The sequence below is a fragment of the Pelecanus crispus genome, chromosome Z (assembly GCF_030463565.1).
Source record: "Pelecanus crispus isolate bPelCri1 chromosome Z, bPelCri1.pri, whole genome shotgun sequence".
NCBI classification, from domain to species: domain Eukaryota; kingdom Metazoa; phylum Chordata; class Aves; order Pelecaniformes; family Pelecanidae; genus Pelecanus; species Pelecanus crispus.
This window is the reverse complement of record NC_134676.1, coordinates 13,742,314-13,765,520: the sequence shown is the minus strand read 5'-3', so window position 1 is coordinate 13,765,520 and position 23,207 is coordinate 13,742,314. Positions and strand designations below refer to the sequence as shown.

General features: G+C 40.9%; 1 protein-coding gene across 1 annotated transcript in view; it reads left to right on the top strand.

The window, feature by feature from the left end:
* ADAMTS12 (ADAM metallopeptidase with thrombospondin type 1 motif 12) overlaps positions 1-23,207 on the top strand; it is a 172,328-nt gene that overhangs the window by 68,068 nt on the left and 81,053 nt on the right. The gene's annotated exons all lie outside the window — the stretch shown is intronic.

The window sequence follows — 23,207 nt, the reverse complement described above, 5'->3', positions numbered from 1 at the left end:
TTCAGATATTTAAAGAAAAATCATTGTGATAAATGATGTAAATTAAAACTTAGGTTTGTGCTGTACACTTCCACTGCTGCTTAGGCAACTGCCAGATGACTCAGTCATTAGCTGCATGCAAAACTGAATGCTAATCTTGAAAGAAGTATTACGTTATAGAATTCTATGATTCTATGATACTGTACATTGCAAGCTGCTGTTTTACAGTATCATTTGCAGTCTGTGTGAGAAGTAGCAAAAATGATGAACTAAAAATGTCCCTGAGCTTTATGAATAACTTTAGTAATCATTTGTGCCTGTAGGAGAGGAAACTAAGGATTTGGGGATTTGATTTGTTTTTCTAAATAGGTTATCTTAAAAACTTGACAGTGCTCTGAGATAGAATGTGAGAGAGAAGGCATTATCTTCAGTTCTACAGAGTAAGAAAAGATCTCCTCCTGTTTCTTTCTGTTTTCATGCAGTCTGCCACAAGGTTTTGGTTTGTTTGTGAGCTGCAAAATGGAGATGTTTTGTGAAGTTTGAATGAAAATGCTGTGATGTAATGGAGCCCTTCCTGACTCAGCACTACAGAGGGTCTGATAGATGGACTGCTTTTTCTTGGACTGGTGAAGTGGTCAGGTTGCTGGCATTTACGAGGAGGGTAGCTGAGTTTATTCAGACTGCAACCCACTGACTGCTGCAGTAGGCTGTAATATATAACTATGGAAAGAAAGGTTTAGGGTATTAAAATAGATGTCTGAGAATACTTCATTGGAGCTTTAGGTGTATAGAAATTGTCGTATGCCTTGCCCTCATTTTGGCAGTGAAAATATTTGATGGATGAGTTCCACACAGATCAGAAGTTAGGATTAGTTTGGCTTGTACACAGACCTCCAACTCGTTGTCTGCAGAGGAGTTATAAATCTTATCACTGAAAATTCTGCATTTGGAACAATTTTGCATTGGAGCTGTGATGGGATAAGGCTGGGGTGGGAGGGAGGAGACAGAGGACGACTGCTGTGTGAAATGGGTAGAGAGGTGAGGGAAGCTGAAGGAACCAAGCAACATCATCTGTGCAAAACTGGTTTTTAAGTCTTTTGAATGAATGATGGCTTGGTGGCACAGTTCATTTAACAGGTGACTAGAATGCCATTAAGCTGTTTCAGACAATAGTTACCTGTTGTTCTTCCTAAGGGTTATGTCTGAGTGCAGGATTTTATTCAATCATGGTCTTGCTTTTTGTTGATTAACTTGATACTGCCAGAGGACTCTCTTCAGTTTTTCTGTCTGCAAGTGTACAGCAGAAACTGTTAATCTTGGCTTTTGACAGTGAAGTCCTTTGTTTAACCACTTGGAAGAGGGAGGGGAAAAAAAGCCCTGCTTTATTCTCAAAGGATAGCCTATCTTTTTTTGGAAGAACACTGTGGCCAATGTAAGCAGCCTTGGTTGCTGGCAGAGCCCCTGGTACATGCTGTGTAGCTTCCATATCTTTTAAAGAATGATGCTGACATTTTTCCAGTATTTGTTTATCCTGTATTTAACCACATCAATTACTATTCAGCTTAATTTGCTTAATTTCTGCAGAACAGAGAGACTATTATTCTTAGGATGGTAAGTTCACACATTGAATTGTAGTAACTGAGATGAATTCAGTATAGAAGGAAGAGCATCTTTCTCCCTGCATCCCTCTGCTTTCTATGAACGGGCTCTACTAACCTGTTCAGAAGATGCTTGCCATGAAAAAAGAGCGAATAGATACATTCAGTCAGAATGACCTCTATTTTAAAGCAGGAACAACAAAACAAACAGCCTGCAGGAGTACATGGAGTATCATCTCTGGAACAGTTTGCATTGAACTGAAAACAGCGAGTGCCTGCTGTGCAGACAGCAGAAGATTTAACATTTCAGGGGTGGGGTACCAGGGAAACAAAAATGTGATAGCTGGTTTGTTCTAGCAGTGGATGAAACAATTGCTGCTAACTATCAAGAGTGTTTCCCCACCCCCAATCAAGCTCATGAAATGAAAGCTAAAGATTCTAACTTTCACATTTCAGGAAGACTGGTTTTTTTCAGTGGCTCTCTGGAGTTTATTAGAAGCTAATCAGAGATAAGATAGACTTCATTGTCTTGTGCTTTCCTTCTCTGGAAAAAGGAAGAGTCCTCTTCTGTTTCTAAAACCTCGGGATTCTGTGGTGGGGAGATAAGAATCCTTCAACTTCGAGTTTGTAACATCTGACATGAATTTAAGGAGACTTCTGCATTCATTTCAGTTTGCTGTCAAAAATCCTATTACTTCTAAGAAATGAGCAGGCGCAAATGTGTAGCCTTGCTAAGCCATAAAAAGGATTCTATGTTTCATTAGCATACAGAGGTTTAATAGGTGTGTTTACTATTACTTGACCTTCAGGTTTTAAGGACACAGGATAAGGTTCTTATCTCTTAACTGCTTAGTGTAGCAGTTAAATACTGGAGTTCAAGCTAGTGTTACAAGCTGTCTGCTTTTATAGTTAGTGAGGTAGAACAGTCATTGTCAAAGGCTGAGTCACCCTATGCTAAGATGTCTTCTTTGCCTTTTGGGATGAATTGTCCTTGGGAGCTGCCTAGGCTGCTGTAGTTACAGGCAGTAGAAATACTGGTCGAGGAGAAAGGAATACAATACTGTATTTTGTGCAGTTCTCCCTCTCCAGGTAAATGAGTGCAGAGTCGAAACTAGAACTTGCTCCAAGTGAATCCAAAGCCTGTGCTGAACGGGGGCCAGAGAAAGCTCAATGCTGGCAGAGTGCTGGCATCTGCTTTCCCAGTCCCTGATTGCTTCTCATCTTCTCTTTTCCACTGGAATGTAACCTTCAGTATTTCACTAGCTCCTACTTACTGAGACAAGGTGCTTTCCGTAAGTACTCATGTTGTGCAGGGAGAAAAATGTGGAAACAGAAGAGTGTTGCTACAGTGTGATAATAGTCACTTGTTGCCACCAGAAGGCATCAGAAATGTGATACACTTCCTCATGCAATGACTGAATAAATTTTAAAGTTCTGTGACAGGCCGTTTTCCAAATAATATGAGTCAAAACTATAAGGAGGGAAAAATCGGCGTCACTGTGTTTCAGCGGAGTCTTTCTGTTTAGTCCCTGTGCCACTGGAAAGAAATAGTATTTGCTACACCATGCTTGCTTAATGCACTTGCTTTCCTGTAGTTTAAAGGGTAGATTGTGGTCTCTTCCATGTCTTCATTGAAACAGTTTGTTTAACGACTCATCAGATTGAGATGTCTCAGTCTGGATCTAGTCTGAACTTAGTTCAGCATTTCTAACTGTGTACTGTCATAGAGGAAAATATTCTGCTCTTTCTTTGTGCCTACAGTTTTCCATGTCAAACTGTGTGTGATGCTGTTGCACTTTGTGAGTATTACCATTGATTGGGTAAACAAATGCTTTGGTAATGTAAATGTTAAATTGCTGCAGTATTGATTCAGAGAGCAATAGCAAGCTTTAAAATTAAACTGTTATATGTCACATGCCATGCCTTTCTCTTTTGTAGGATAACTCTAGCCTTGAATAATTGTAAACCTTATTTCCACAGTTGAAATAGAAAACACAGAAAGCTAAGCTGCATTTAGGAAACATTTTTCTTCTAGGAGTTTGAAAATTTGCTGAGAACACTTGACCCAGTAATGGAGTAGTTTTGGCAAAGCTGTTCAGCCTTCAGTCTGGTTAGTGCCAGATTTCTCAGTCATACTGAACTCTCTGTGAACTTTCTAAAAAGAAACTACAATTACCTTATTATTTCTGGGCAGATCACAGATTTCTAATTCTTCTGAGAAGTGCTGGACTTTTGCTGTGGGGCTAATGCACTGATATGGGCTGTGTTCACAATTAGTTTCTCCGAAGTCTGTGTGTCCCTGATGAGCCTCTGACAGCCTCCTGTCATACCTGACCCTCTCTAAACAGGTGTCTGAACACAGTTTTTCTGCATGAAACACAGTGTCCTTGCAGCTTGTCCAGTCCTTGCTTGGGGCTGGTGTTCTTCACTCCATGCTTCCAGCACCTGCTTGAACTGGGATGCATTTTGTGTACTTGGAGAGACTCCTGGATGAATCGTACTTAAAAGATCATAATACTCCTCTCAGCATAGATTTTAGCTTTATGACTAGTTGGGAATGAAGGGAACTGTGTAACTTCGGAGGTTATAAGATTTTTTTCTATCCACTGTTACTTCAGACATCTTGTAGAGAACTGTAAGCTCTCTCCTTTTAGGGAGAAGCGGGGCCATATCTGGACTTATCCCACACCACACACAATTACTCGGTAGCATATTCTGGCATGCACAGATCCTATTCTGCACTCCTGCTTATCTGATGGAGTTCTCACCTCCAGTGATGGGTGCTTGTGGGGACTATTCTCAAAATGAATTTCTGGCAATATTGACTAGCTTGGGACGTTGTGTTTAGTAGATGCAATTTCACTAGTCAGCAGTCTACAAAGGGCATCTTTTGGAGTCCAGCATGCCATTTCTGACGCAGGTATTTATGTCTGAACTGTTTTTACGTTTGGACACTAAAAACAAAGATCTGCCTCAACACAGATTTAGTGAGCTACTGGACTTGCTAGCTGGATTTGATTTATTGTGAAGGACTTCTAGTACGGTGAGGTTTGTTACTCAGTTTCACAGTGCTTATGTAAAGATTGCCTGTTGCATGGTATCTTTGCAAATAATACCTCTTTACTGTGTGCTGTTTTTGAACTGTCCTGAAAAAACTGTATGTAAATAATAGACTGGACGGACACTATTCACTTAAAGGTCATACTGAGTTACACACAGGTTTTTTTCTAGAAAAAGGAATTGTCCAACAGAAGTAGGCATCCATCTTTATGCAAAAAAAGTGGCCAGAAGATTGCTATGCTAAAACGTACAGTGAATGTTTTTACTTGATGCCCTTAAATACTGCACGTTTGAAGACTTTGTGGAACCATTTGTTGCATGTCCAAGTTTCTGTATGAAAGAGAATAAGAGAATATTGATTTTTTGCCATGATGTCTTCTATACTTTCTGCTCTTCTTCACTTGTAAATATTCAACTTAAAGTTACTTCAGCAAACAGCATGTAATCAGATGGCTTAGCTGAAAAAAGGATGTATTCCTGTCCTCTTTAAACAACTAATGATGAAGTCTTTGTGCACATAAATTACTGTTAAATTAGAGAAAGCTTCTTCTAAACCATTCTAATCAGTCTTAAGAAACACTATCTCAGAATGAATCTTTGTGCAAAATAGAAGGTCCAAAGCCTTGATGTGCTTTATTAATTTCTTCAAAAAAGGTGCTCTAATTCTGTGCTGTCTCTGATTTGTACTCATTTCAAAAAAGGTCTTGTGTCATATATTTTGCTCAGCTTCAAAACAGTATTTGAGTTGAAGCTGCGGAGAGATAGATTTTTGTATTTTAAATACTTTTTAAACACAATTAAAACACAGCCTCAGTCTGAGTCTTCCATTCTGCCACGTTAGAATTAGCAGCAAGTTTCTTGCCTGCCTGAACTCTAAAACAAGCCAAATCAAGTTCCTTCCTCTCTGATCTGCACTGTTGTCAGTTGAGGCCCCAATCTGGATTCCCCTCAGCTCTGTGGAGGTTTGGATTTGGATCAAAGTCTTCTTTCAGGTGCTGCAGTTTTAACAAGGGATAATTCCTGACATTTTCTGTATTATTTGCCTGACATTCTCCAAGTAAAATACTCACTGAACCACGCTCTGCTTTATGGTATTTTCTTTTCAGTGTCTCAGTTGCATCCATTGCCCATTGTAAGGTACTTCTGTCAGTCAGGTCTTCCTCAGAGGAGATGGAAGGAGATGAGAGGGATGAAATTTCATCTGCCAGGGAGGTAATGGGGAAGAAGAGCAGTAAAAGAAGTGAGTTCCCTGCAAAGTCCGGACTGGTGACATTGGCAGGCAGCTGAAAGTTGTCCAAGCAGAGATAACCTTAATATTGGGGAATGGATTACTGAACAGCCCATTCCGCACCTGATGGACTTAACCTGGTTTTATCCATCATTATTCATTCTTGGGATATTTTTCTCTCCTTAAGCTATAATTAATCATACTGTTTTATGATGTGTGTGAACTGGATGTTTCTTTCAGGCAAACCTGTCTGCATTTTTCTTTCTTTCTGGTCCCATGCTTTCACATACCTTTATAATTTCAAGGCTATCTGAAGAGAAGAGGAGCCAGGGACTTTCTGCAAATGAAAACTGAGACGCTCATTTAGAAAATAACAGCAGCTGTGTCTGTTGACAGGGCTTTGCTTGATTCTCTTTCCATGGGAGTGCAAATTTCAAACCTCAAACTCAGTTTTAAGCAAATAGTTTTAAACTTCTTGGTATTTTAGTGTGGGAGCCCCAATAGCTCCTGTCTGTGAAGGTTTCTGGCATAGTTTTCTGTAGGCAGTGAACCACAGGGTGTCCACTTAATTATAGCTGGTGTTATGGGTGAACTTCCAGCCTATGCAGGACAAAAATGGAAGTGAATTAATGGGATCGTAACATCCAACAGGTTATAATGCCCCTGACAATCAGTCTCTGATAGGAAACTGGAATCAAAGGAAGAAGTCACTCTCAAAACTCTGGCTAAGACTGGAAACATCCTTTAGCCTGTGCAGTGGTACTCATGAAGAGCTGAGGATGGCACCGGTCATCCCAAGACGGTGTTATCCTAACAGGACTGCTCATGCTAGGTGCCTGGTGGCAGGAGTCCTTAACCTGTCGGCTGCCTCTCCTGAGGCATCTTGATGCCGTTTGCGCGTTCCTCCCCTTGCTCCTTCCAGCAGTTTACAGACACCTTCATCAGCTTTCCCCAGTTGCAGGACGGAGTGGCTGCGTGATGGGCTGTCCCTGCTCTGCTGTTTCAATGGCTGTTGTCTGTGCATGGGTGCCTCTTCAGGGGCTTAATCAGGCAAAATGAAATCTTGTGTGCTGAGTTGGAGCAGGAGAACCTCCACAGTCATCTTTCAAAATGTCATGAAGCTGGAAAATGTTATCAAGACCTGCTTCTAAGAATAGAGAACATTAAAAGCAGTATGTGTCTTGAGATTTTCAAGATGTCGTATTAGCATAATTCATTTCAGTAACTCCCAGGCTGACCAACCCCTTCTCAGGCCCAGGCTCAGCAGGGAGTCCTCACCTGTAAGAGCTGCTCTTGCACTGCTGATGTTTGCTGCAGAAGCGCAGCACGGTTGGATATGGGGCTTTGGAGGCTGTATTGCTTAGTAACGTCATCTGAAATACAAGACATTTGACCTCAGCCAAGGACAAGGAGGCCCCTCAAAGTGCTAGCATATGTTTTTTCCTTTGAGCACACTAGTGGGATTAGTATATTTTAAATACAGGGGAGAAATGGAATGGAAAAAACAACAGCTGGTCCAGAGAGAGGCCAAATAAACTCTCTTGGTGTAAGCCTAGAAATAAGAAGGTTATAGCATATGCAGCATTTCTTAAAGATATCATATCAAACCTTGAAACAATAGCATTTTGTTTCAAGATTAATTTCAGACTATCTTTCTCTTCTGAATCTGAATTTAAACCAAACTAATCAGAAGGAATAGTTTAACTACTACTTCAAAGGCCTGTTCTGTGAGTAGCCATTTCTCTTTTACAACACAGATATTATACACTGTCGTGGTTTAGCCCCAGCCAGCAACCAAGCACCACACAGCCGCTTGCTCACCCTCCCCCCCAGTGGGATAGGGGAGAGAATTGGAAGGGCAAAAGTAAGGAAACTCATGGGTTGAGATAAGAACAGTAATAATTGATATAATTATTATTATAGGAATATAATATATTTTATATATTATTATACAATATTATATAATATATATTTATGTTTATATATAATATATTATATTTATTATATATTATATATTATATATAAAATTATACTACTAATTATAATGAAGTAATAATAGAATTTTAGTGAAAAGGAGAACAACAAGAGAAAGAAAGAAAACTCAGGAGAGAAAAAAACAAGTGATGCAACCGCTCACCACCCACCAACTGATACACAAGCAGCAATCACTGCCCCCCATCCAACTCCTCCCAGTTTATATACTGAGCATGACGCCATATGGTATGGAATAGTCCTTTGGCCTGTTTGGATCAGCTGTCTTGGCTGTGCCCCCTCCCAGCTTCTTGTGCCCCTGTGAGACCATGGGAAGCTGAAAAGTCCTTGACTTAATGTAAGCACTGCTCAGCAACAGTTAAAACATCAGCACGTTGTCAACATTATTCTCATCCTAAATCCAAAACACAGCACTATGCCAGCTACTAGGAAGAAAATTAATTCTGTCCCAGCTGAAACCAGGACAGGTGTTTCTAAGGATGGTTGATGAGCAAAGGAATAGGATCCAGCTGTTCTCTCCAGCTTTCACCCTTTCTCCCCTGTAATGGCTGATGTTCATCCTGCTCCTCAGTGCCCTCATAATGAAAGTAAATCATGATAGTTTTGAGTGATGTCTGGAAAAAGTACCGTTTTCTCCATAATTCTAGAGGAAGGAAGGAAGGGGAAAAAAGCAGTTGAAATTTAAGTCCTGTAAATGTAATGTTAGAAGGCAAACATCAGGACTTGCGCAGTCCATTACAATAGCTAATTAGTTCTGTTATAAAATTAATGGCATTATGTCTTTGTTTGCTCTGTTAGTTCAGATAAATGCTTTCTGAATATTATTATCTGTTGGTGTCTTCAGACTGATTCGTTATTTCTAGGCTTTTACATAGTGCAACTTGATGGTAGCAGGTGAAATGGTTAGAGATGCTTCTGGATTTTCCTACAGGCTTGGGTTTTGCTATGGAAACCGCTTTGGTACTGTTATATTTCCAAGACATCTGGAGCTCCTGAAATGAGTGTGGGACAGGCACAGTGGCAGCCTGGAAGAGGTGAAGCAGAACTGTCAGCTAAGACGTGTTTTCCAGGGGGTGCTGGATTATAATTAATTTGGAAGCATGGGTCAGCTTTATTTGTTCTCTAATCATGCTACGTGATCCAGCACAGTATGTTAAAACCCACCTTGCAGGGGAAGGCACAGAGGCAGTTGTTCTTTCTAGATCTGCAGAGCTGCTGTGGGTGAAGGGCGCGGGGAGCACTGCTAAGCTGGCTGTGCCGATACAGGGCTCTCAGCGTAGACCCAATTCTTCTCAATTCTCAGTCGGGTCTGGCACCGTGACTTGAATTCTGTGGTGCCTCAGCCTGACTGCTGTGCCATGTCCAGTGTGCTGCAGTAATTTCTGTTTGTCCTGTGTAAACTTACCTTTAGCTGAATTAATGATCAGGTACAGTTTGTACAATGAAACCATTGGAGAATTCCTGAGAATAGCAATGACACATAAAAGAGCTAATGCAAATACCAAATTGGGGTTTCATCTTTGTTATACTAATAGCTAAGGACACAAGTTTTTCAACAGGGTTTTGGAGTATTTGGAAAACACTCATTACTGTCTTGCTTTTTAGCTTTTAAACCCCCTTGCCAGTCCTGTTAGTGCACACTACCTATTAACTCTAAGAAACTGTTTTAGGGGAAAAAAAGGTGAAAAGCAGTGTGTTTATATCCATGAGCTAAATAAAATGTTGAACCCCAGTGCTAAAACAAAGCCTGGCAATTTATATAAGGAATGCTAATGGACCTTCTGTTTAGCTCCTTCGATGATTGGAAAAGTTTTATTTAAAAGTTATGAGGGTACTCCAAATACTTTATATTGGGTTTTAGAGTATTTGTTTCCCACCTCCTTCTCCTTGTGTATGTTTTGCTAAAAAATTATATGCTACATTTTCTTTGGTGTGGCTACCGCATACAGTTTTATAGTCACTGACATAGAGGATATGTTTGGGTAAGTTTTGAAAAAAAATGGGGTTCTATCTTCTACATTAATAGACCCAACCCAAGATGCAGGAAAAAAAGGAAAGTGTAAACTAGGTTATTTTCTTAGTATTCTCCTGTCCTTTTGTGGTATGAATCAGGATTTCAAGGCAGCTAAGAGCCAATTTTTAAACTATTGGTTATAAGACCAGGAAATTCTCATTGTCAGTGCTCAGTGAAATAATCCTGTGTATATGTTAATGGATGCTTCATTAATTTATATAAGTAAATGCATCCTCATACATTATTACTTAAGTATTTAGGACCTGGGGTCAAATTATTTCTGAACCACTGAATTCTGCAAATACTAAGACCAAGATCTGTCTAAGAACCATTTTTTTTTTTAATTTTACCTGGTTTATGTTTGGACAGGAAATAATTTATTTCTGTCTAGTGCTTTATAATTGGACTGTCTTGTTGCAGCTGGGGAACTCTCTCAAATCCAGCCTTGAAACGATATTTTTAGCTGAATTCTTGACTTATTTTCACATCTGGAAAAGTTAGTAGGTGAATCTGTTGCCTTGAAATCTACCCGAGGTTTTTGTGGTGGCAGTGCCAGAGAGTAAAGGGATGCCAGCTGGGGTGGTTTCAACTAAGTTCACCAATTCCCATGTGTATGGGTGTCCAGTAACCTCTCTTGACATCCTGAAATAGATTATTTGAAACATGTCACAGTTTAAGCTGTACGTTTTGAAAGCTGAACTAGAAACTATTATTTCTTAGAAATGTGAATGTATTTGAGTAACTGAATGATAAAAATACCCTGAAAATACTAAGCCAATGCCAGCATGTGTGGCAAAAATGCAACATTGTAAACATATAGAATAGCCACAAAGGCAGGCAGTTTATATGACAAACATAAATAGACTTCCTGTTTAATAACTTTGCTTGAAAAATTTTGTTTAAAAGATGCCAATGGGATTCCTAACACTATATATTCTGTTTTATGGTATTATAATCAGTAAGGTGAGTGCTGAGCTGGCATTTACTCTCATGCTGTAACACTGTAGATATTCACGGCAAACACTATTCCTACACAATGAGACCACGTTTGTGCTCAGAAAGGAGATACTCTGGTATTCTTTGGCATTGCTGCCAAGAAGCATGGAACAGTCTGTGTACATACATTACATTTTCTCAGCCTCCTGAGCAGAGCGGCCAGATCCTGACTACTGAGAGGGATTCCTGGCCTGTGTCCATTCCTGTGCCATGCTCAGGAATTCACTGAGAGCATGCTTGTTGGCCCTCACTGAGGCCGTGCTGGGAACTGTCCACTTTAATAGAGAGGCAAACAAGTTCCAGTGCCTGGATGTGTTTGTTCCCTGACTATATTTAACTTACTGGAGTAGGCAAATCCTGATAGGGCAAGTTCTTGGATTTTTTTGGTGAGAAGGAGAGGACTTGAATGGATGGAGTGCCATTTTGCTCCATGAAGATTCAGGAGTGGCATTATATATCAGTGGTACGCAAAGAGCGCATCACCTGGAGAAGAACCAAGTTAGTTGCATGCTCTGTGCCCTGGCAGGGCATCTCTTTTGCGACAGCAAGGCTGCTGAGCTCTGCTGGCAAGGATGGCTTAGAAATGTGAGGATGCCATTCACAGAAAGCTAAAGGCACCACATTTTTTATAGCTGAGGGTCAAGTAAGAATAAGCCAGTTATAGTAGAGTAGTGGAGTTCCTCATCACTCCAAAATATGAAAGTCAAAATAGGAGTGTATGAGGATTGCTTCTCCATATGGAAATATGGAAGTGAGTTTTCAGGGGTGATTTGTGCTTGCAGCTGCTGAGGTATGACAAGGGGGTTGGTCATTTGACTTTTATGGCATTTCTTTGACTAAATTAATTTTAAGGTATCGACATTAATTTGTGAATAGTTTCAGTTGACCTGACTCTGCATTTTTGGTCACAACAATAGCAGACTGAAAACTTTCTTGCAGCTCTGGATGGTATTCGTATGCCAGAATAGCATTTTCTCAGTCGTAGAGATCATCAGTTAAGCATTGCAGCAATGTCAGAAATGAACACTGTAATAGTGTTTTGATGAACACTCTCCATGCTAACTCATAGCAAGTCAAGAAATGCTGGTCATTACTAACTGCTGTTACAGAATAGTGTTTCTGAGCCTTTTTTCAGCTGCAGGATCAATTAGTTTGGGTGAGAAAAAAAAAGAGTATTTTATTGTCATGGATGGAATGAGAGTGCACTTCACTCGTAAGGCAAAAGCAAAAATATACTTTATTGATATACTTTATTGATATAAAACAGTGAGTTAACAAAGTTCAATGGTAAATGCGACAGTGTTTTAACAAGATTCGATGCCAAGGTACACTTGATTGTTTACTGCATAGAGGACTGGGTCAGACAAAACTGTCAGGGAGACCCTACCCTTGAGTCATGAGGTTCAGAGAGGACCCCCTTACTTTCTAAACTTCTCAGCGAGGAGTCTAACTGCAGCTGGATCCAGTCCTAGTCCCAGACTTGGTCAATGGTTTATGTTTAAAGGATTATATATGTGCAATCAGTCCTTTGTATCACTTAGCTAAGATTTCAAAGTTTAGCATGCTATTAGTCACTTACTGAGGATCTGTTGTGTCAAGGAATCTCTCAGCCTCGAGGAGTAACCTTGAGAGGTGTCCCTGCTCAAGGGGAGATCCTGCCGTGCAGCCCGCCACTGGCCAGGAGAGCTCAATGGGACCTGGCTGTCCACTATTTATATAGTAAGGTGATTGACTTATAGTTGTATTTGCATATGAGCAAGACATCTGGGTCCCTGCTCCAGACAGCCCTTGGCCTACTGTGTTGCCATCCGTCCCCAAAGTCCAGCATAAGGGCGGGTGCAGCCATCACGACCCACACTGGTGGTTACTGGAGGGCGGGAGGGGAGCACACCGCCACATTTGTACAATTTTCATTTCTGTCTGGCTAATCAGTGGCTAGACTTTGAGTGATGATTATTTGTGGCTCTTAGTTTGCTGGCTTGCTCATATGTGTAGAAATTATTATTTTTTCTGAACTATCTTGTAGATGGTTCATGGATCGTCAGTGGTGAAGAAACACTGCTACAGAACAGTTCAGACAGTCTGTAACTTAAGGGGGTCAACTTTAATAGTTAAGACCAGGTAAATAACAAATGTGAGCTATACTGGGTGCCACTGATAAGTTTAATCACCTGCCACATTTTTTCCAGTCTGTTACTACACAAATACCATCAGTTTTTGTTCTCTTTTTGCCAGGGAGTGAATGAAGGAAATACTAGAATTATAAATAGGGGTGAAATAGAATATCTTTTAAGGTGCTATCAAAAATAATAAAAAATAATCTCTATGTGTAGATAAGTATCTATAAAGTAGAGGCCCAGTGTACTGGTAATATTGCCCAAATCCAAAAACTCTGCAAAATTACTGTTTCTAGTAATAAGGGCTGAGATGGAAAGAACTGCCATTGACTTCCAGAAGTCAACAGAGATAAGGAAGAGCAAATTTGCTCAGCATTTTTAACATACAATGTGATTTGGAAGCTAGAGACAGTCAATTATTACAGAATATTGTTGAATTTCTGTTTGTTTACAGAGCCTGTTCAGACTGTGAGCGCTCCTCATGACAGCAAGCTTTATACAGAGAATATAAAACTCCTTGGTTAACTACAAGAGACTGCCCCAGAGCAGCTACTCAATAGCTGTTAGGTTTTCTATAGAGACTCAATATATGTAGATAGTGTTCATTTATGGTACCCAGGAGGATGTCTGGACGGGGACAATACATTCTATGGCCTTGGGGATGGTTTGGAAAGGTAAAAAGCTCATACTTGTTGGTGACCTAAGTAGTTTTGACACAACTTAGAGGACCTGTTTTGGTCCCTAAATATTTTTGGAGTCTGTTCTGTCCTCAGCCAGCCCACGTATAGAAAAGTGGGCCCTGTCCAAGTATGTAATTTGACGTGATTCTTTCCACAGTTCACTTAGGACGTGGCAGATTTCAGCTCAAGCTTTTGACCTGGAGTCATATCCTGAATTCCTGTATTTTTGTAACACTCATGTCACAAATACAGCTGACAAAATCTGCCCCTCGAAAAGCACAGTTAATGCTTCCCTCAGCTGAAAAATCTCTCTGTGATTCAACTTTTTATCCAGGAGAATACAGATAATTAATTCATAAGGTTGAAGGAGGTCTGACAGGCACAATTGTCTGCTTGCTGGTTTTGACTGTTACAGCCATGTGGAGCTTCCTGGGGGATGAGCTGAGCATCATTTTCTGAGCTGTCTGACACAGAACAAGTCCGAGCAGAGTGGTGGCGGCAGAGCGGAGTGTGCAGACACCTGAGAGAGAGTTGGCCTAAAAATGGCATGGGGGTTCAGGATGCCTGGGCTTGCTCATGGGGGTCACAGCTAAGCTGGAACCTTGCAGAGTATTCAGCAAAGGGAGTTGTTTGGTGTTTTGGGAGGAGAATACGTGCAGTTAGGGCAAGAGGTGCAGGAGAATGCACCGAGATTGGGCCAAGCAGGAGGACAGAGGTTGGTGACATGAAATAGCTTTAGTTCAGCAGCCATGCTTTTCACAGACAGTTGCAAACCAAACTGCTGAGATTCAGTTCTTGTTAACTTGGAATTTTCCTTGTGAGGGTGAAGCTATGAGCTGGAGCAGGGTCGCAGCCCTCAGGGAGGCTGCATCCTGTTTTGGGACCACCCAAGAGGCTGGGTAAACACAGGAGTGGTGGCATCCCGTGGCTGCTCTGTGCTGCCAGTGTGTTTGCCTCTGACTTCCTATCCCTCCACGAGAGGAGGCAGGAGCAGCTGGTCCCAGCTGGTTCTGTACTGATCATTTGCAAGCACGGAGAAACAGATGCAAGTGGCTGGATTTGCTATATTTACTGAACGGAAATGATGAGCCAGAGAGGGGTTCCTGTGGTGCACAGATCGGCTCTTGGAGACCTAGACATTAAACCCACTTGACATTTCTGATTCTGATGGGGGGAGCATAAACAGGCAAAATAGTGCTGGCCATAATGGTTTTGTGGTGATGATGATAGTACAGGGAGGATTTTTGAATGGCATCTGTGTGGAGAGAGTCCTTCCTCAGTTGTTGCAAGGCTGAAAAAGCCAATATGGACATCTTGGGTGTACAGAGCAGCAGTCTGTCGTCTCCAGGGAGGTGCAGGAAAATCTCGAGGTGTTTGCAGAGAGCTGAGCAAGACTGCAAGTTGAAAGAGAGGCCTCTTGTTTTCCCTCCAGGGGAATCCCAAACCCTCCCCTTCTGCTCTGCAGCTGTTTGTCCCTGATCAGTCCCCAGGAAGCTTATACCCTGGCTGGAGGATGGACCAGTGTGGAAGGAAGCATATGTTACAGACTGCAGAAGAGCATTATGCCGACATATCTGCCTCCTTTGCTGTACTTCAGTTTGTGGTTCTGTCGGGGAACTTAACAAAATGTTTCTTCATTTTAGGACTTCAGTAGATATCTGTACCACGCAGAATTCGGTGTCTGATAAAAGAGGAGCTGCACAACATTTCTGAAGTAAAATGTTTGCACGGGGAAATGTGCCAGTTTATTTCTAATGTCTGAATCAAACGCAGTTATTCTCAGTTACTCTTTCTTGAAGAGAAGACTGCTAATGTTCACCAGTTTCAGATTCAGTTAGTATTGTGAATTTAAATATGTAAATGTGGGTATATAAGCTGCCTTAATGGCTTTTGTGCAAGAGGAATGGCTCTCCCCAGTCCCTGTGGTACAGCACCTAGTGGGCTGCTGGGTACACGAGCTTATTAAAGCCCAGGAGGTGGAGTCCTCTTTCACCTGCCTCTCAAGTCCCTGTAGTGGCTGGTTGCAATCTGCACAGCTTGAAAACCACATTGCTCTCTTGTCCCAACTGCATGCAAAAAAGCAAACCTTCCATCTAAATCACTCACACTGCCCAAATCCCTGGAATTACAACCATTGGTAGTCCTTTCCTGTCCTTTGCCTCTTCCAGCATCATTCTACTTTTTCCAGGCACCTTTCCTTGCATTGATACTCTCTGTCCACCATTCCTACATTCTCACCAACTCTTGAAGGTTGGTATTATGGCAGCCTGCAATGAGTGCCTGTTGTGGAAATCACTTAGGTAACTTCAGAGAACTAGTGGGCACTCCAGAGACCTCTGCTGCCAATTTCTGGATCCTGCTGGTTCATAACTGTCTTGCTGTCCATGTGTCCAAAAAGCTCCACAAAACATATATCCTTCCAGAGTTTCAACACCTTCTTTCACTGCTGAATTCTGTAGTGCCTGCACAAACTTACCTGCAGCATGCAAGGTTAGGGAATAGAATCATAGAATCATTTAGGTTGGAAGAAACACTGAAGGTCATTGAGTCCAACCACTAACCTAAAACTGCCAAGTCCACCACTAAACCATGTCCCTAAGCACCACATCTACACACCTTTTAAATACCTCCAGGGATGGGGGCTCAACCACTTCCCTGGGCAGCCAGTTCCAATGCTTGACAACCCTTTTGGTGAAGAAATTTTTCCTAATATCTAATCTAAACCTCCCCTGACACAACTTGAGGCCATTTCCTCTCGTGCTATCACTTTTACTTGGGAGAAGAGCCCAACACCCACCTCACTACAACCTCCTTTCAGGCAGTTGTAGAGAGCAATAAGGTCTCCCCTCAGCCTCCTCTTCTCCAGGCTAAACACCCCCAGTTCCCTCAGCTGCTCCTCATAAGGCCTGTGCTCCAGACCCTTCACTAGCATCATTGCCCTTCTTTGGACATGCTCCAGCACCTCAGTGTCTTTCTTGTAGTGAATAAGATCCTTGTAGCCTTTTTAGCCTTATTCTTATTCCTGACTTAAGCAGGTTGGTGACCTTTGACCACCAGCATATAACCAGTTTGTTTTTTCTTCATTATTATGTGAATGAAATTTATGGAACATTAATAGAAATTTTTGGAGTCTGATTCAAGAGCTTCTGGATACTATTTGGTTAACCTCGCTGGAAAGCAGATTAACCCTGACAACGCACAGACAACTACTTCAAGATGTCGCTTTCAGTTATTTGCATTAATTTTGTGTGAATGAATTTTCATATAGATCTGTAAAAAGGAGAAAAATCATTAATAAAGCCCATATGTTTAAATTCTCATTTGCATTATAATGGCTCCCCAGAACTGCATTTCTCTGTCATTCCTAGGTCAACAGTTCTTAAATTATTTGGTAAGAGACATTAAGACACAGACATTATTTATTGGGAATTTTTAATCTGCAAATCTGTTTTACAGTGAGAGGTATTTTGTTTTAGAAGATACTTGTTTTTTCATCAAATGAAAATAGTATTGTGCTGCAAGTTAAATTGTTTTCAGATGCCATTTTATGAAGTGCTAGATTAATTCATAGAAAAGTCACCTTGTTCTTCTAATCCATCACATTAATGTTTTCACCAAAATAAGAGGAACCAGCCAATGAAGTTACCAAGTGAATTAGCCTGGAAAATACAAACAACATTGAATGATGTACTCCTAGAACAGCATCTTAGGCAGCTGCAATTTTTTGTTGTTCCTTATTGACTTGGCTTTAATCCCTGGGAAAAAAAATAAGAACATTCAGGCAGAAGGAAAATCATGGTTGCAAAATGTAGGCAGCTCCACTCATAGCTGTTTCCCACGATGTTGTTCTCTATGTACCTCCTGATGCCAGTGGCCCAGAACATTTATCATTCCATCCTTCCAGCATAGGTGGTAATGAGTGGCAGACGTACTCAGCAGCAGTATCTGATTAAGTGCATCAGTCAACACAGGTCCAGTTTTAACTTCATTCTGCATTAGAGTGGTGGGACTCCACTGTTTGATACGTCATGTTTTTGACAGCAGGAATGTTAAAGCTTGCGAAGTTGTAAGCTTTCTTTCTCTGTGCTTGTTTTTGTTGGGACTTGAATGTTGTCAACTTGGGGAAGTACGTGATTAAATAGCTGTAACTGTTTCCTGTGTGAACACTGTTTCATACTTGGAAAACTTTTGTGTGATTTAGCTTAGCCTGTTTCAGAAATGCATATAAAAGGAGCTGGTTTAGTTACCTGTTCTGTTTTATATTCGCATCCTTTCCTCCTTGTTTCACAACAGTTTTTCCATATAGTGTGTGAGCCCTTACTCTCACATTGTCAGAATCCAGGCTTAGTTTTGTTATGGATATTTGTAACCACAATTGTATGTATAAGAAGATTCGATGTGTACAAAATTTCTACTGTATTTGTTTTCACTGAGCTTGTCTACATAAGCTGCTTTATTTATTTCAGCAGAGATAGTTAGAATAGGGGAAGGGGTTTACTTACTGTATTTGAGTTTTGTAAATGTAAGTTCTTGCAGTAAATCAGCTATAAAGAGTTCCTCTCCTCCTTCGTGAGTGAAAGAGGAGAAGGTCCCACCTTCTGTATCCAAAACTGTCCTGGGAAGTCCAAAGTCCTTTATTAGATCTAGCCCAAAGCTGATCGGATAATAATCACTTTTCAGAAACCTGTGTTGATTTCTTCTGTCTTAGTATCCTTTTAATTCTTATCAGCTGAGTCACTCCTCAGCCTTTCCTTCATTTAGTCTGTAGCTGGACTTATGTATACTTTTTAGTGCTAGGTTAATGTTATTAATGATGATTTCATATGTTTATTCATCTCCCCTTGTACAATGACTCTGTCCAACAGAGTTTACTGACCTCTTGAAGAACTCACTCCAAAACTATAGTCTTTTTGTTAATACTCGCACTAAAGGCACATCTTAGAACAAAGATGAAGTGAAGGTTATAGGAAAAATAATGAGGCAGGATCTGAACAGTGTGGGATTTATTAGTCTAGCATCCCTAGCGTCGTTCATACCTCATGTCTGGAGATGTAGCATTTTGAGTGTGAATAATATAGAGTGGTAAAAATGAAAGAGCTCTTGCACAAAGAGAAAGGAGGTGAGGATAGAAAGTGAAGGCATAAATCAGTGCTACTATATTTTGTCTGACAGCCTTCAGTCATAGGCTGCATTCTCCTTTTCTGGGAATTTCCAGACATTTTCACCTTGCTTCTTCAAAGCCCTGTGTATCTCCAAAGGTGTTGAAAGGTGGCTGTGTGCAGTTAGCACCTTCAGGTCCCCTTGCATTGCACTGTATGCTGCACTATTCCTTGAGCAACACCTGCAAGAAACAAAGGTGGAAAAAAAGCTTTTGATATGGAAATCTCACATAATGCCTTTACGTGAGGTGAGTCATATCTGTTCTTTAAGGGTGTTTGGGGGGGGGGGAAGCAGAAATTCACTAAAAACTCTAATCAAACAACATTTTGAGTGGATGAGTTGTTCAAAGTGAAAAAGAACTTAAATGTTTTTTATAGTGAGACTATTGATATTAGTTCTTAGAGATTGGAAAGCTCTTTCTTAGTAGGAATTGGCAAATTATAATATACTTCTGTTGTCACCTAATAAAACTGAAATTGATTTGCTAAAAGTGAGAATGTAACTTTTCTTTCCTACACAAAAGCCAGGCAGCTTTAACCTGTACTGAAGTTTGTATAATATGTTTTTTTCATATGTACTTGAGACTTACAGTTAACGTAAAATATTTCCTTGTAGCTGAGAGTTCAGGGTCCTATATGTTGTTGAATTAGTCAAGTAGGATTTATATGGATAATTTCAAGGGACTTCTTTCTTTTTTTTTTTCACTACAAACAATTTGCATTTTGATTTTAAAAACCAACCCTTTTGCTGAAATTCATCAGCCATTTCCTACTAGAAGTTCATGAAATGTTGTCAGCTACAACATTTCTTCTGGTTGTACAGTGGTGTGGCTGGATATCACATATGACTTATGGAACATTGTGTGTGACTCATTTGGCTGAATCGGGTTTTCTAATAAAAGCCTCACATCTGCAAGATTATCTCCCACAACAGGTAGAAACTTCTGACCATTGCTGCTTGAATTTCATGCAGTTTGTTAGCAGAATCCTTTACCAGCCTTCTTTTTATTTAGTCTTAGACTAGCCTGGGCATACTTTCAGCACTACCTTCACTTATATTCCTAAGGACTCCAGCACTATACCTACCTCTGTTATATCTCTTTCTCAAAAATACATGAAAACGCTCAGGGTTCAAGTACCTCCTCTCCCTCTTCTGCTACTTGTGGAGTATGCTGTGCTAAGCAGTTATGGTGGAAGAGTGTGAGGAAGCAGGCTTTTCTCAGACAGGACTGCATGTTACTAGGTCTCAGGCCTTCCATCACTTGTGAGTATTCCTGAACTGGTGGGGTCCTAGTCAAGATTTCCATTCCTGGACAACAGGGTGCCTGGGATTTCTCAGCAAATCTGAAATCACTTGCAATACTTGGCAAATTTAAGGTAAAAGCAAGATGAGATTATTTTACTTCAGAATAAAAAGTTTAACAGAGGCAATCATCATCTGGAGAGACATAAAAGCAGAAGTAGAACCATACATTACAGCTGCCTGTATGTTACTGTAGCTCCGAGAGGTTCTCCCTCTCTACTTCATCTAATTAAAAAAGCTGCCAGGAGACTTAAGACAGTGGGGATCCAGTCATAGAATCATGGAATCATAGAATCATTTAGGTTGGAAAAGACCTTTAAGATCATCCAGTCCAACCATTAACCTAACATTACCTAGTCCACACTAAACCAATTAAGGGTAGACTAGACTAAAGCATGTCCCCAAGTGCCACGTCTACCCATTTTTTGAACATTTCCTGGGATGGTGACTCCTCCACCTCTCTGGGCAGCCTGTTCCAATGCTTGACTACTCCTCCCGTGAAGAAATTTTTCCTAATATCCAGTCTTACAAAGGGTGTCCTTAGGTGACACCCTTCCAGGTTAGATCCCTGCACTGGAGGGGATCGATCACTGAGGAGAGAGTTTTGTCTGCAGAATCCTCTTGCTACCTGGCATTAATTTTCACAACTTGAATCTCTTCTGAGATTTTCCTGTGGTACACAGCCTCATGATTAACTGGGACTCCAAACTTTTCCCTGAGGGTTGTTCACTGTTGCAGTCTGCATGGCTTTAAACATTTTTACCTCCAGTGCTATCACCTGTCCAGACAATAAACAAAACTCTTTGCTAGATGTGAATGCAAAGCTTGACAGCTGTCATGATGTTTTATTTGGCCATAAACAAATCACAATAACCAGCAGTCTGAACAGAATTTTTTGTTCAGATAGCTGTGGGGAAGGTTTTTCTCAGCACAAAACCCTTGAAAATGTAGATACTGCGCTTCATAGAAAAAAGAACCATGCAAATGTACAAGAGAGACTAATGAATGCAGCTCATGAATAGCCCCTCATAGAGGTGACTATTGCAGGAACTGAACAAAGATTGAGGAAGACAGCAGCAGTGATGATGCAGCCTGGGTTAATGGGGTTATGATAGAGGTTATAGCAGCGATAGTCCATTTCCCTTCTCTTGAAACAGAAACCCCCAAGCCCCAAACAAACAAAACCAAATAAACCACCCACTTTCTTTTCTTTGTCTTTACTCACAAATTATATTCTTCCATATAGACAAGAAGCTATTCTTCCATACAGCTCATTCTTCAAGATTAAGATACAAAAATGCATGCCTTTCTTTGAATCCCTTGGCTTGGTGGGGAGGCAACTTACTTTACTGACTAACTTCTTCTACTAGTTGACATATCTACAGGACAGAGTCTCTTTGTATGGGTGCACAACATGACACTGACAAGTGATTTGGGTTGGTAATGACAGAGGAAACTGATTTTCTCGGGCTCTTTATTGTGATGATGTATGGATAGTAAAAATTATAAGCTTACATGTTTATTGGAATTTATTTACATTTATTCAAACTTCTCTTATATTAAATTATTTTTTTATGCTGTTTGCCTTGCCAAGCAGGTCAAGAATTTTATGGTTCATTGTCCTTCTCAAGTAGTACTTTCAGCACCTTTTAAAATGCAAATGCCAGTTCATGCAAAAAGAAATCTACTTACAAGTGTATTTATTTATTTGTTTATTTATTATATTCTAAATCTACAATATAGAATACATGACATTCTGCATAGTATCTTAATTTAGCTTCGTACAGTATCCTTTAAAAGGTGGTCCAGGCAGGTACAGCTTTCCATCTAGTAGAATGAACCTGACTGGGGTAGGTTTGTAGGTTTGTGTGCTTCTCGGTGGTATGTGCCTGCTGCTGGCTGAAATCCTGAACTGGTACTGCAACGCAGTGCTAACTGGTCACAGTGTGTGTCAACTAATGGAGCTACTGTGTACTGCACACTTGTGCACTGCAGCTCAGTTCTAAATGTGTGATGTGGCTGCTGTAGTTTTGATTGTTAATGTGGCATATTTCAATTTTATACTTCATGTGTTATCAGTACCAGCATTTCTTTCTCTAGGCATCTTTCAGACTGACCTCAGAGAACCCATTTCTAAAAACCTGTACATCTTCTCTTGCACATATACAATAAACCCAGATATCGATCACCTTCTCTGCTGAGAGGTGTATTATACACATCATTAATAGTCCAGTGGTGCCACATTTTGTAGACATGAAAGATGCCGTGATACATTCTGGCTGCACTTAGGTCTTCTAAAGGGCAAAGAGCACATTCATGACAAACGTGTAACAGATCTTCTGCTGGTGTGAACACAAGATGTAGGACCTAGCTGCCAGGTTGTCCATTCTTCAAGGGAAGACTGGTCTGGGTAACTGTCCCTCAAGACTTAGTAGTGCTGGGAGGTGGAGGTAATGCTGGATAACTGTCCCCTGCCCCACAGTAGTGGGGGTAATGTTGGACAGGCTGTAAGCATTCTGAGGCAGGAGCTGTCTTTCTGGCTTGTGGATGTGCCTCATCTGCAATAAGGACACCCTCTTCCATGAGTGAGATGCCAAACACTACTGCGGTATCTGCAATAGCAACAAGCACTCCTGATCCTTGCTAGGACTTGGGGAATCCCAGCACTGTAGAAGTGTTTCTCTGGCTTCTGAGTTGGAAAAATGCCACCAGTTGCTGTCAAACTGGCATCTCTCACTTCTTTTTCAGGCCTAGGGGTATTTACATCCCTGGTATTTCCCTGGTAACACAGTCAGCTGGCGTTCAAAGCTAGAATGAGTGGAGAATAATGATCCCCACTGAATGCAGAGCAAGGTTGCTAGCAACTCTACAGATCAAAGACTTCTTCCTGAAAGGCTTTAGACACACAGATCCCAAAATTATAGTGGAAACGGTAAGTATCTCACTTGTCAGTCAGACATGACAGCAGCTGAGGAGCCCACATCGTCTGCCTGGCTGGTATTTAGATGACACCTACTGGTGAAGTGTCCCCACTCTTTGGGGGTATTTTCCATGCACAGAACAAACTGTTCACAGATGTGC